General features: G+C 37.3%; 1 pseudogene; it reads left to right on the top strand.

Annotated features, from left to right (window-relative positions):
• The window catches only part of LOC149159916 (arginine decarboxylase-like), a 34,391-nt pseudogene extending 21,770 nt beyond the window's left edge, over nucleotides 1-12,621 (top strand).
• The last annotated feature ends 1,324 nt before the right edge of the window (nucleotides 12,622-13,945 follow it).

Here is a 13,945-nt window from a genome sequence, read left to right as displayed (position 1 = left end):
ACAAGGAAGGGCTCTGCAAAAGTGAATGGCTCATCTGGAGGAGATGAGCATGCTATGAACAATGCGATCGGTAGGAATCGAACCCATCAACTCTATGGAACTGCATCTGAGGCTGTATAATAATAGGCATGCATCTGAGCATGTTGGGGCCTACCTAAAGGGCGACCTCCTCATGAGGTCTGAAACATCTCACACATGCATGGGAATCACTAGCATAATCTGTTGCATCACTCGGCCATCAAGTGTATGGATCACGGACATGAAAGAACCAAGTCAAAGGGAAATAAAGAGACCCTCTACTTGATCCAAGGCACCTAAAAATAGTGGAATATGGAACCAAGATACACCACCCTCTAGGTTGTTCTTCTGGAATAAATTACTGGTGTCGACAAAATAGGACCCGTGATAGATGAGGCAATGAGGATACTTCACAAAAGCATGAGGGAAAATAGTAATGTGACTGATGGACTATCACCAGGGATACTGGAAAAAAAGTTGGACTTAGGGACAAATAGACGACTTCCCTTGTCAGAGCATAAAGTGCATGGTTGACCTTGCAGTGACTGACTCAACTCTCGAGGGGATGGGGACAATATGAATGGAAGCCAAAATGGGCAACATAAGATGAACGATATGCAAAGATGGCTGGAATATTGTGAAATGATATAATGAGACATGAAATAGACTCCAAGAATGCAAGGGTGACCCAATGACGCTGCCATACAGACTAGGCCTAGTGGGCACCATCAAAACATGAGTAAATGATGGTTACTCATGAAGAAATTTGACATATCGTATGAAAGTATTAATAGGAGATGGAACTCAAAGTAAAAGTGTCTCTTTATGATGAAAATTGATTTTAAGAGGCAACGAAGTGATCTTTCTTGGAAAAGTGGCTTCTTGGTGAAGTGTCAAATCATTAAATATTGAGGAAGACATATTATAGATTTCTCTTAGAGATTTCCAACGGTGCTGACGGTTAGTCAAACTGAGCTACAGTCTAGTCGTCATGGGCGATAGAAAAATTGTGTACTTTTTTATGAAAGGACATTTTCACTCCAATTTGGATTCATTTGTTAAGTGAGAGGTGGTGAATTTGCAGAGGAGGAAAAGGTCCTAAATCTTGTGGAGATCATAGTGGAAAAACCAACCGTTAGAATCAAGATCTGTGACTTTCAAGTAGGTGGCATTACTTGTCTAAAGATGGCCTTAATGCTTCTTGGAATGATGGTTTCTGATGAAGGATTAATGGAAGAGGAAAACGAAAATGAACCACTAGAGGAGGTATAGAATCATCCTCACCCATGAAGTCAAACATGGGGACTATGTGGACATAGAGTAGAATATTTGATGATATGGTATCAAACATCTAGGATATTCGATGTGCATATGGCTCTCTGGAGAGGCCTGTAGGACAAACTATCCAAGGAATGGGAGGATAATCGACCATACCTAGATTCGGTGGGATCGAGGCCAATAATTAACTGAGAAGATGGCTATGGGAAAACCATCATGCCCCCAAGCATGTGATACTACCCACAAACATATGTGATGGAGGGAATGATCTGGTATGCAAAGGTAGGAATGATGCCCCCTAGTAGGATGAGTTTGTGGAGCACCATTGTGTGTCGAGTGCTCGAAAAGGGGATTCAAGAGTATCGGCTCAACTTGGCATGAGATCCTCCAAAGAATGATAAGTTGATGTAGGGGCCTATGTGCGCCCTAGTATGCCATGGGCGTACCTGATGCATTTACAGCTACGGCTCCAAACAATTTTATGATACATAATGTGATTAAGAATTTTAAATGATTATGATGGTTCACCATTTGTTTTTTATGGTTACCTTTTGTGGTATACATGTGATAAATGTAAATCTAGAATGTTGTTTGCAATGGTATCTACATAGTGAATTTTGGCTCTAGGCACATGATTGAACGTAATGGTTTCAAATTCATGTACCAACAACTTAACTCATAGATGTTTTCTAAATAGGACTTGGTTATGCACATGATACATACCATTGAATTTCATGACAAGTGGCAAGGAATCTAAATGAACATGAAGATGAAGGATGCGATGAGCGAGGGAATCGACTAACAAACTAATCACTGAATCATATTCGACCTGATTATTGGTGGCAGATCCAATGTACACATCGTTTGAAAGGACTAACGTATGAAAGGGGGTAAAAATGGCCCAGGCTCTCAAGGCTAGATTCCCGGAGAAGCGACTTGCACCGTTGGCATGACCAGTATACGGTGTGGACGATGGATCCATCAGAAAAGTGCAAAAGACAACGGATGAGATGATGCAATCTACCCAACTTCATGGCAGAAATAAAGACACATAAGTCAAAGGGATGTGCTATGAGTGAAATTTCTTGAGGTAGAGCGAATGGGGAGAATTAGGAAGGAAATGGACTTCAAAATCCTCCATAGAAATACCCCCTTGTCTAAGTGCAAGGGTAATCAATGGTAATCAGTGGTAGACATAGCTTCCATGGTGTCCTCATCGGGCTAGAAGATGGGTGGATAAGAGGAAGACTGAATACATGATGTGGTGACATTACCTAGTGCATCAACCTAGGAAATAAGGTTCACATACACATCATCTTTAACGGTAGATGATGGGCTGGTAGATGGAGGATCTACAAATGGTTAGACCAGGGATTCTATAGAAAGATGTTTTATAGAAGTGTGCACAGAAACCTCAAAAAGGTTTGCCTACGAGGAACTCAAGGATGTTGACAGGTAAAGGATATGGCTTGTGGTGTCTGTCATCTCGACATCTAGGGGAGGGATCACAATGGTGGGACCAAAGTCCCCTTGTTTTGATTGAATAGGATTACCAGAATCCATGGGTAGAAGAGTAGATGATGCACTATGAGTGGCCTTGTATTCGCGAAGTGCCCCAAGGCAATCATGAAATTCATCGAGAAGAGGGAAAAAATGGGAGTAGTGACCATGATGATCACACATTACACAAGGGTGATTTGTGCGCAACGTTTTGAGTTTCTTAGGTGGGCTTGGCAGGTCAACATGGACTTCCATGATATTTGACTTAGGGAATGCTTCATGAAACAAAGGTTTGAGTTGAGGAAGTTCAGGACAATTATTGGTGGTGTGCCCAACAACTTTACACAAAGAACATGGTGGTGATGACTTTGGGGCTGAAGGATCTTGGGGAGACTTGTCCTTAGGTTCTTTCCTCTTAGATTTGCCCCCATTTTTGGATGCTTTCGCAATTCCTGTGGGTTCCTGTTGAGGTTTTGTTGGAACTGAAGCAGCGATAGAGTTTGTAGGGACCGTTGAACTAGGGTCAAAGCATGATAAGGTCTTAAATGACCACGCAAAATGCTTGCTGGGGGATCGATGTACCATATTTGGATCCGCAAAGTCATATTAGGAAGGACCAGTGAAGCCATGAAAGCCACAGAAAATACTTCCAGAGGGGGGGATAAGAAAGGTATCTAGCCTGCAGGGTAATGTCACTATAGAATAGTTCCTGGATGGTTGAGACCTGGTGGAAACATAGGAGAGGCACCCACAAATAGAGGAGGTCTTGGGGGGGTGGATCCAGAGGGCTCAGGTTGAAGGGAAATAGTAGGGTGTTGAGGAGATGGTTGTTGATCAGGCATACCAAAATACTTAAGGGTAGCCCATGATGCTTGTAACATGCAAACACTCATAGAGTTAGGCTCTGAGATGGGAGGGGAAGGACAAGGGAAAGCACCTAACAATGAGGAATATTTATAGACTTTGGGTGAAAAACTTGTGGGAGGAGTTGAAGACTTTTTGTCGGACATTGACAAGATAATGGACTTGGGGGATGGTATCAATGTCGGCTCGTATTAATTCAACTGATCAATTTTAACGATCTTCCCTTCATGAGGGAAACACATCATTGGGAACACTACAGATGTGACGACCAACATCTCAAATGTGTATGTATGACCTAAGATAATGTTGTAATCCAAAGGGGTATCAATGAATTCAATGTCGACATGGATAGTCTTGCCCGCAAGGGTCACTGGACAGTTGCGATACATGCCAAGGGGCTGGGAGGAGTGTCCATCCGAAGCATGAAAATTGATGGTGAAGGGGCGCAACTCAGGTGACTTAAGTTGTTTCCAAATTACAACAGACATCACACAGGTGGATGTGCCTTCATCAATAATGCATCAAGAGATGATGGCATTATAGACTTTAACTGGTATTTGGAAAGCAACAGATGAAGGAAATGGGGGGTGCTCTGATGTATCAACTAGGAAGACAATCAAACAATTGTTAGAAGGATTTATTGCACTCGAGGCAATTAGAAAAGATTTCTTTTGAGATGGGCATGACTGGAGGACTTCCAGCGTCGATATGGAAATAGGTGATTGCGCCAAGTCTTCTACTATACTATATGTATGGGAAACTGTGTCAGAATCCACATTATGATGTAATGGTCCCTTTGGGATCTTAGGAATTGCCTCAACTTTAGGTTGAGGGATCTGTAACAGACCATTTGGTGTCATAAGAAGCTCAACATATACTTTGGTTTTGGACTCAATGGAAGACGGAGTCGAGGGCTTGTCATATTGAAGCGACTGAGTTTGCAAGTTAATATTGGATGGGTTAATCTCATCAGATTTCATCATAAGGATTTGGGAGTCACTAGGATCAAAAGGTTGGGGGGGATGGGGTACTTAACCTGAATGAGTTTTAGTAGCAACAAATCCTTGCTAACCTCTAGAACCTGCTTGAGCTTCCCGCATTTGGCACATATGGGGTAAGAGAGGACACTCATGTGTATAATTTCCATGTACACCACAACATCCACAAGGCTTGTTCATATGAATAACCTTGTTCTACTTGGGCTGGCTGCCCTGTTGTTGTTTGTTGGCATTAGGCTACTTCCACCGGGGTTCACTAGGTTGATTACCTTCCTTACCATGGTTACCCTTGTTACCCTTCCCCTTATTCATTTTCATTGAATTTTGGGGATTGACTACTCTCTACTACACAAACACTTGACCCTGAGGGAGCAGTGGTTACTGGAGCTAAGGATGCATGGGAACCTATGGTGCTAATACTTGAGGGCCTGGAATGCGAGGTTGTGCATAAGGAGGAGAAAAAATTTGGTAGACAGGTTGGGGCCCTTAAAACATGTTGCTAGCAGGAGGGGTACAAGTGCTGGAGGAACTAGTGCCCCCGTGTGGGTAGCCATAACATTGCTGAGTATGTGGTTAAAATTGTGAAAGGGATCCAATGAAACCGTCGACAACGTGAGATGCCCCTGTGCATTGGCACTTCCAGGATGAGGGAGGTCTAGAATGACGGTATAGACATAACCGGATTGAGCTTAAATTAGGTCATATCTCAGGGTGGTTTAGGGAGATCCTTCTTCGGTTTGAGGAAAATGGGATGTGACATCTTTTCCAATCGGTGTTCGAAGGCTCCTAAGAAACCAATCTAGATAGACATGGTCTTTAAAAGGTGGGCACCAAATGTGGTCCTCCTTCGATACGACTCTTGAACATGGTCGGAAAGGTGAGTGGCAGAGGATTGATGGAGTGAGGTCAATAGCTTCGTACTAGTGTCGTACTGGAGAGGTGACTAGAAATATGAAAGGAATGCTCTAGTAAGTGTCACGAAGATAGAATGAGATGTGGAGGTCTAGTCTACATACCATTTTACAACGTCTCCAGTGAGCATGTGTTGGAATAGCCAAAGATGAATGGAGTCATCGATTATGGAGTTGGACGAACACCACATGTGAAAGGATCAGACATGGTTGGTAGGATACTCTCCAACATTACCCTCAAGCTTCAGGATGTCTGAGGGAAGCTTAGTCGACATAGAGGGCCAACTAGCATCATGGTGTATGTGGTCGTTTATCAACTAGTTAAAATCTAGCAGACTTAACCCAGCCATAAAGGGGAGCATGTGGTTTGCTGAAATAGTTCCTGGGACTATTTCGCTTGATGTGACGACCGGGATAGAATCAGAGCCAACACAAGGTTGGGTTCTTGCACCAGCTATGGGTCCAGACATGGTGACAATATGCGATGAATGGGGCTCGAAATCAAATGAACCAAGAGAAGAGTTGGTGTGGGGACACGGAGGGCTATAAACTTGAACCTGATGGGGAGGGGTAATATGCCGAAGTGCAAACTAGGGGTAAAGGCCTAATAGTCTCCATGACAATTTCCTTGGTAGAACAATGGTTTTAGGACACACGTCACACATAAATTATGAAGGAAGATCAACAATATATCTTTGTCTCAATGCGGCGAGATAAATTTATTATGTTAAGTCTTGGCTTGGTAGTGTAAACCAAGCACCCTTCGCTTAAGGTGTTCTTTTGTGTGCAATTGTATTAATTGATTAAGCCTAGATTGTATTTGTAAAAAAAGAAAAAACCTTGCTGAAAATAAACTGAAATTAATAACAGAAAATGAACAACAAAATAATTAACTAAACCCCACCCGAACTAGGTTTGCAAACACTGTGCTAGTTGGTGGCTAAACCGATGAAAATACACTAAAATGGTCAAGGTATCTGAATGTTAGTGTGACTGGGATCAAGTGACACTAAGCTGTTGGAAAGTGGTGCAGCAACAACAAAAAACCAGAGGGGAAGATCGCTGCAAAAAGATAGGGAGATGGGTGAACCACCTAGGGCAACCGATGGGACCCTAATGAAAATGACCAAACAAGCTTAAATGTGAAACTATGGATGTTAACAACCTATCTTAATATATTTGAAACAGAAAGGTACAAATCTAGAAAATGTGGTTGAAAGCGCTGCAGATACTCAGACTACTCACTTAGCTAAACTCCTCCTAGAAAGGTGGAAGCATACTAGAAGCCCTAGGGGAGGCTAAATCTGAATTCAGCGAGTAAATTAGAGTGGATCAAGGCATAATAGGGATGGGACAGAGGTCAGAAAACCTAGCAGACAACTCCCTATAAAGCCTAGAAATCGATCTGAGAAAATCCTTAAAACCCAAAAATCACAGGTGCTGACATGTTTCTCTATAAGGATCACACTTTTTGGGGTGTTTAATGCTTTCTAGCCTCCAAATCATACTTTTTGGGACAAAAAGTGTGATTTCTTCTCCGTGGATCTCGGTCGGAAAATTTCGGAAAAAAGTGTCACCTTTGTCGCAACTAGTTCCTTTGACCTGCAGAAACGACCAAAAAGCTTGCAGAAGTAAGAAATTTAATAGATCTACCATTAAAAAACTAGGAAACATTAAGAGAATTGAAAAAATAAGAAACCCTAAGCTTAAAACTGAAGGTCACCTAGGTTTCTGGATCTGAAGTATAAAACCAGTGGATTTGCAAATTTTTTCGCTGTGTTTTCTTGTCAAAGATGTACGAAAAGAACCCACTTAAGATTGTGGATGACAAACAATCTCAACAATACAAATGGCTACTAAACATTGTAGATTTGTAGCAACTGATAGAAACAAAACCTGCCAAAGTCCAGATCTATGTTATAATCATGGTTAAACAACAAAAATAAAGAGTAATAACTCCAATGATCCTATGGAAACCAAATATGTAAAGAATGATTTTATTATAACACCTGTGAAGAGAATAGATAAATGTTACCAGTCAGCCTCTATGGGATGGGTTCTTGGCTATCCTCAAACATCTTCAGCTTGTGTAGAGTCTCTCTCCTCTATAATGTGAAAACCCTTTTATTTATAGCAAAATATTGAGTATCCTCGAATATTGAGCAATAATAAAATATTATTGATCCCATTCTTGGAATAACCACTTGGAATATTTATTATATTTTTTTAGGAGGGAAAATATATTTAAACTTTTATTCAGAAATAATAAATAAATAAATGATTTATTTATCATCTCAAGGAATTAGTTAAGGAATAATAATCAAATAAGGATTTATTTAATTATTTCTATAGGAATTTAGTCAAATTTGACAAAGAACGATAATTAATTAGTGATCAATTAATTATTCTTAGAGAAAAATAAGATAATTAATGATTTATCTGTTTATTTTTCATGATTGGGTCAATTAGGACAAGGAATAATAATTGAACAATGGTTTAATTAATTATTCCTAGAATAAAATCATGTAAATAGTGATCTATTTAATTATTCTTCATGGGTTTAACTATAAATTACAGCAAAGGTGATTTATTAACTAATTTCTCATAGTGAAAGCAATTTTACTATGGTAAAATTGGGTTTACATGGTGTACTTCGATCCATCTAGTAAATTAGGCTAGATGATCAATTTTTTGGTGATAATAGTTGTGAGTTGCTATTTTTTTTAACTTACTTAAATATAGATCTTCATTGGATTTTTTCCCAATTATGCGACTCATAGTAGCATTGATCTAAGAGGTTGTATTCTAAAAATTTACCACATTTTTAAACTACCCAAAATCTTTGAAACAAAAAGAAAAATATGAAAAAAAAGTAGCACAGTCTCAAAATTTTCTTTTGGTCCGATAAATCATGAGAAAAATTTGGATATTATAATTTAAAGGTGTAAGGATGAGCCTGATATCATGCAACTAGTGAGAAAACCATTAAATAAGTAAAGGCATTAAACTTGGATAAATTAGAAATTCATTTTTTTATACCTTCCAATAACTTATCTGAAATGTAGTTTTTAACAGAATTTGTGTGAGTATTGTGATACCGCTACAGATGTAGGTTTTATTCTGTAAGTTATGCAAAAGGGGACACAAATAATTAGATAATATTTTTGACATGGGATTCTAAGTATATTTAAAATTTCTATAAACATAGTGCATATTTTGTGAAAAAAATTAGACAAAATAATTATTTTGATAATTATAGTTAACTATGGATTATGTTTTTTTCATAAACCATCAACTAAAACAATGACATTACTAACATTAAATATCATTATTTAGTTAAAATAACCACATTAATATCATTATATATATATATATATATATATATATATATATATAAATAATATTTATATAAATTATATAATAAACATATAAATATGCTAATTTAAGTGCATCAACCATATCTACTAACATCATATCTACTAATGTAGTTGTATCGATCTAATTAATATCAAAATTGCAACTTATCTACCTAAAATGTTTCTCAACAAACAAACACATTGTTTCATTTTACCCCTATATGTGGGTGAATCTTTGTAACTAATCTCTGAACCATAAAACCTCGCACTCTAATGAGGGATATAATTTTCCCACCTTACTAGAAGTAGAATAGACCCATGATTGATCACCCATTCTCTATGGACAACATTGCATGTTAGGTACCGCTCATTGTGTGAAAGAAGGGTTAGCGATACATTCACATTAATCGCTCCACTAGGTAATGCGATTTCATTAACTATTTTAGTGGTTTATTCATGGTGAAATGGAGTATGGGGTTCAAACCCTTTTGGGAATATTAATTTTGACTCTTCCTGTAATTTGATGGTATTGGGAACTTCATTATTTTCACTCTTCATGCAATATGGTGTTTTATATTCGTGACTATTCCTTGTTCCATCTTGAGTCTTTTATTGGTTCTAGTGTCTACATTTTCACTCAAAGAACTCAATATAACTCAAATTATTTTTCATTAATCTTATAATTTTTGTTAAACTATTTTGATGTCTTTTGTTTTTTTTTAATAATAATTAATTTAGCTATATAAACTAAATAGTAAGTAAACACTAATAAAATATAAACTTAAATTTATGATAAGCATCACAACACTTATTTATGAAAAACATCAAAATAATTATTTATGATACATTTCAAATTATTAAATTACAAAAGATTATAAAAATTAACTAAATTATAAGTTATTTATTATTATTATATAAATTAAATATTTATACATTTAAAAAAATTACGTGACAATATTCTTAACCATGGAGATTCACCCTCACTTTATATGCTTTGTTACAATACCATGGATAAGTATCATGGCTTATGAATACTATATGTCTAATAAACCATGAGTCACTTCATATTGAAACTTGTTAATATGACATTTCTTTAATTATTCACTTTAATTAAAAATGCAAAAAAGGGCATAACTACTTTGGATATAAATCTTAACATTTGATTTCTACATACAACTAAGAATATTTTAAAATATTTTGTGGAGGTTAAATTCACCTAATAATTATTGATAATTAAATCAAAATTATGGAAGCCCTATTTCAAATGAAACACACGCCTTTGTGTTTTTTTGTATTGGTTAACCTCAATGTAAAAAAATAGCAAATGCTTCAAACCAATAATTATGTCGTAAGGCATTTCCCTCTGAGAAGAAATCCCCTATGTGCTTACGATGTTTCCCTCTGATAAGAAATCCTCTATATGCCATTGTGTATTGTCTTGCATTGTTGATGTGATGTGTTAGGTGATTTCAAAAAAACAAAATTGGATCATCATAACGAGTTACAGTAAATATTGCTCCAGAAGTTCGTTACCATAATGACCCATGTCGCTCTGAATCTTGAGAGACAATGAAAAGGTGGGAAGGTATGCTTCCCCTAAGTCGTTGGGGCATTGTGGAGTCTCCCCATCATAACCTCCTTCATAGATATGGCTTGCCTAGGGAGGGCTCTCTTCCTATTCTTCTGGTTCTGATTTTTCTTGCCTCCTTATTTCCCAATGGTGGCGATGTAAGCATTATTGCAACACCCATCTCCTAGTTTTTTACCCATTCTTCTATATTATATCTATTCAAGTGGTGGGTAGATCCATATTTTGTAATGAATTATAATGTGAAAATGGTTGTTCGACCTCATGGTTATCAAACTTTTCCTTCTGAAGAAATCAATGTGATGAAGCTCATCAAGAAGGTGGTTGGTTCAAAATATTTGGGAGGGTTGGGAATGTCGGTGCCACTAATTATTAAATTTCCTAATTTGTTGAAGCACAACATGGAATCTTTGCAATAAACCTTTGATTTTTCAATGCAAATGTAGCCGTATGTCTTATCTTCCAAGTTTTTCTCCTATTAAATGTAATCAAGATCGATATGTTATGGAGAACATTATGGAGTTTAGGAAGCCCTATGCATTTGGGCTTGGAGCTATATTGAAACCAGAGTTTTTGCTAGCCATGGCTTCCATGTGTAAAGTAATACATGTGACTTGTCTTGGCTGTAATGATTACAAAGATGAAGAATATATTTTGTTGTTGCTTACTACCATACCCTTGAATTTTAATTTCATTATTGTGTTGGAGCAAGACAAAGAATTGGATTTGGTTCTTAGTGTGAGACATAAGTTAATTGTGAGGCATCTTATTTTAATTTCCTAATTTGTTGAAGCACAACATGGAATCTTTGCAATAAACCTTTGATTTTTCAATGCAAATGTAGCCGTATGTCTTATCTTCCAAGTTTTTCTCCTATTAAATGTAATCAAGATCGATATGTTATGGAGAACATTATGGAGTTTAGGAAGCCCTATGCATTTGGGCTTGGAGCTATATTGAAACCAGAGTTTTTGCTAGCCATGGCTTCCATGTGTAAACTAATACATGTGACTTGTCTTGGCTGTAATGATTACAAAGATGAAGAATATATTTTGTTGTTGCTTACTACCATACCCTTGAATTTTAATTTCATTATTGTGTTGGAGCAAGACAAAGAATTGGATTTGGTTCTTAGTGTGAGACATAAGTTAATTGTGAGGCATCTTATTTGAATTTGAGCCAAGTTGAGGACCAAACATGGCATCCATTTCGGTGCCACATATAGTGAGAAGGGAAAATTTAAGCTCACAAGTTTGGAAATTGTTTGCATTGTTTGGAAATTGTAGAAATTGGGGATGTTATCTCCAGATTCTTCATTTCCATATTGCGTCTCAGATCCCAAGCATTGTAGTTATTAATGACGGTGTGAGGAAAGTGACATATATATATTATCAGTTGGTTAAGTTGAGCACAAATATGAATATCACTGACATTGGAGGAGGGCTTGGTATTTATTATGAAGGTACCGAATCTTTTTATTCTGATATATTTGTTTCTTAGAGTCTGGAAGAATATTCAATAGATGTGGTGAAGGCAGTACCTATGACCTATAACCATAAATGGGTAAACCATCTCATCACATGCAATGAATGTCAGAGAGATCTAGTTTCACACCATTCTCTTTTCATGTTTTTTGTTGTGTCTTTACATGACAAAAAGGACTTTGTATCTACTGTTGTGGATGGAACAGATCTGAAGCCTCTGGTGGAAAATTTGGCTAAGGAATTAGTTGGTGAGTATAAGTCAATCAGGGCTAATATTATCATGTGGGATTTCCATAACAAGAAAATCCATAAAGAGAATATGAAAGGATGGTGCTTGGATTTGTTTAAAGAATGGCTCTTGGGGCTTGAACCGTCAGCCACTATAGACAAAATGTGTGATACTGTATATTCTCTTATTGCTAAAGGGCCCACCATGTGTCACATAAATCTATCAATATTCAAGTCAAGCCCTCCCTTTAGGAATATTGGGAAGCTATTTCTAGTGATTCCTATTCACAGGCTCAACGAGTGGCCCATTGTGTGTGCCATTCTATCGACCTCACTTGTCACAGTGATGGAAATATGGAATCTTTCATATATGATGATGATAGTGGTGTAATTTGAAATAATTTTCTTCATTTGATGATGCATGAAACCATAATGATAATCGGTTCTTCCAAGTGTCACATTGAGGACTCCCTGCACTTGGATGACGACTATGACTTGGACTCTTCCATCTATAACCTTAACACCATTCCTTCCACATTCAACTCTCTGTCATACCTTGCGTTCTCATCGTCCACCTCTTCTGTCTTCAATGATGATGATGAAGAATCCCATGACCACGACCACGACCATGACCATGATACCTAGTATCCCTTCTCTAGTTCTGTTGAAAAAAATCAACCATTTATTTTCCCTAAATTTTCAGTTGGATTACGTATAGTTAGGTATGTAAGTGTTTTCTTAATATGTAGAGGGTGGTTTATAGCAGCAACAACAACAACCATGTTTTGGACTTCGTTATGTAACCAAGTATATATATATATATATATATATTTCAGGTGTAAAGTCAGTTCTTAGAGTTAACTCTATAGATCAGTCTGTATTTTTTAAATGGTGAGTTCCTTTTATTTGGTTGTAACCTTGATTTAGAAGGTTAGTTGGCGTGCGCTTGAATATTCTGATAAAAAGACAATCTTGATTTTAAATATCTCATTTTAAAATATGAATTTGTAACTAAAATGGATGTTGGATTGGCCAAAAAAGTAAAAATAGTAACAAACCATTGTGGAGGATCTACCTTTTAGGACTAGTCCATGCTCAAAAGAGTTAGATGGTTCCTAGGCATTAGATGACTCATTATAGGAGAGGGAGCAAGCTCACCCTGATGAAGCACTACTACCACTATCAGTATCACATGTAATTTATGGCACTAAGAACGCATCTAATGAAGTACTACTCAAGAATCCAAAGTTCTTCCTCCCATCCTCGTAAGTTCTTTCTGTTAATTCAATCAATCTAGCCATGAATTTCCCTTTATAGGGTTTTATTTTTTTCTCAAATACTAAACCTATGGCTAAAATAGGGACAAAACCAAGGTGGGCTTCAGAAAGTAAATAGTCAAGTGTCTCTCTCCTAGAAACAAAGAGGAAATTATATATTAGTTCCAAAACATCAAATCAGCATGGCCACCTGATTGAGTAACATAATTAAGAGCACAGAGTAGGATTTCATAAGTGCCCTAGATTAAGCTTGCATAACGAAGTAGTTTCCAACACTCTAATGAACCATGAGCTTAGGAGGAATAATGGATTAATATTATGAATGGAGTTGTACAACTCATTGGACACTCCCTCTCATCCTTATCAACTGAGCTGTTAACTTAAACAAATAGTCCCCATCGTAATTGCATCTTATATAATAATATCCTGTCCCCTCTCCCGAT

The sequence above is a fragment of the Pinus tabuliformis genome, chromosome 5_2 (genome assembly GCF_031772625.1).
Source record: "Pinus tabuliformis cultivar Carrire ecotype Pingquan chromosome 5_2, CPIR1, whole genome shotgun sequence".
In the NCBI taxonomy this organism is placed as follows: Eukaryota; Viridiplantae; Streptophyta; class Pinopsida; order Pinales; family Pinaceae; genus Pinus; species Pinus tabuliformis.
This window is presented reverse-complemented; position numbering and strand designations above follow the sequence as displayed.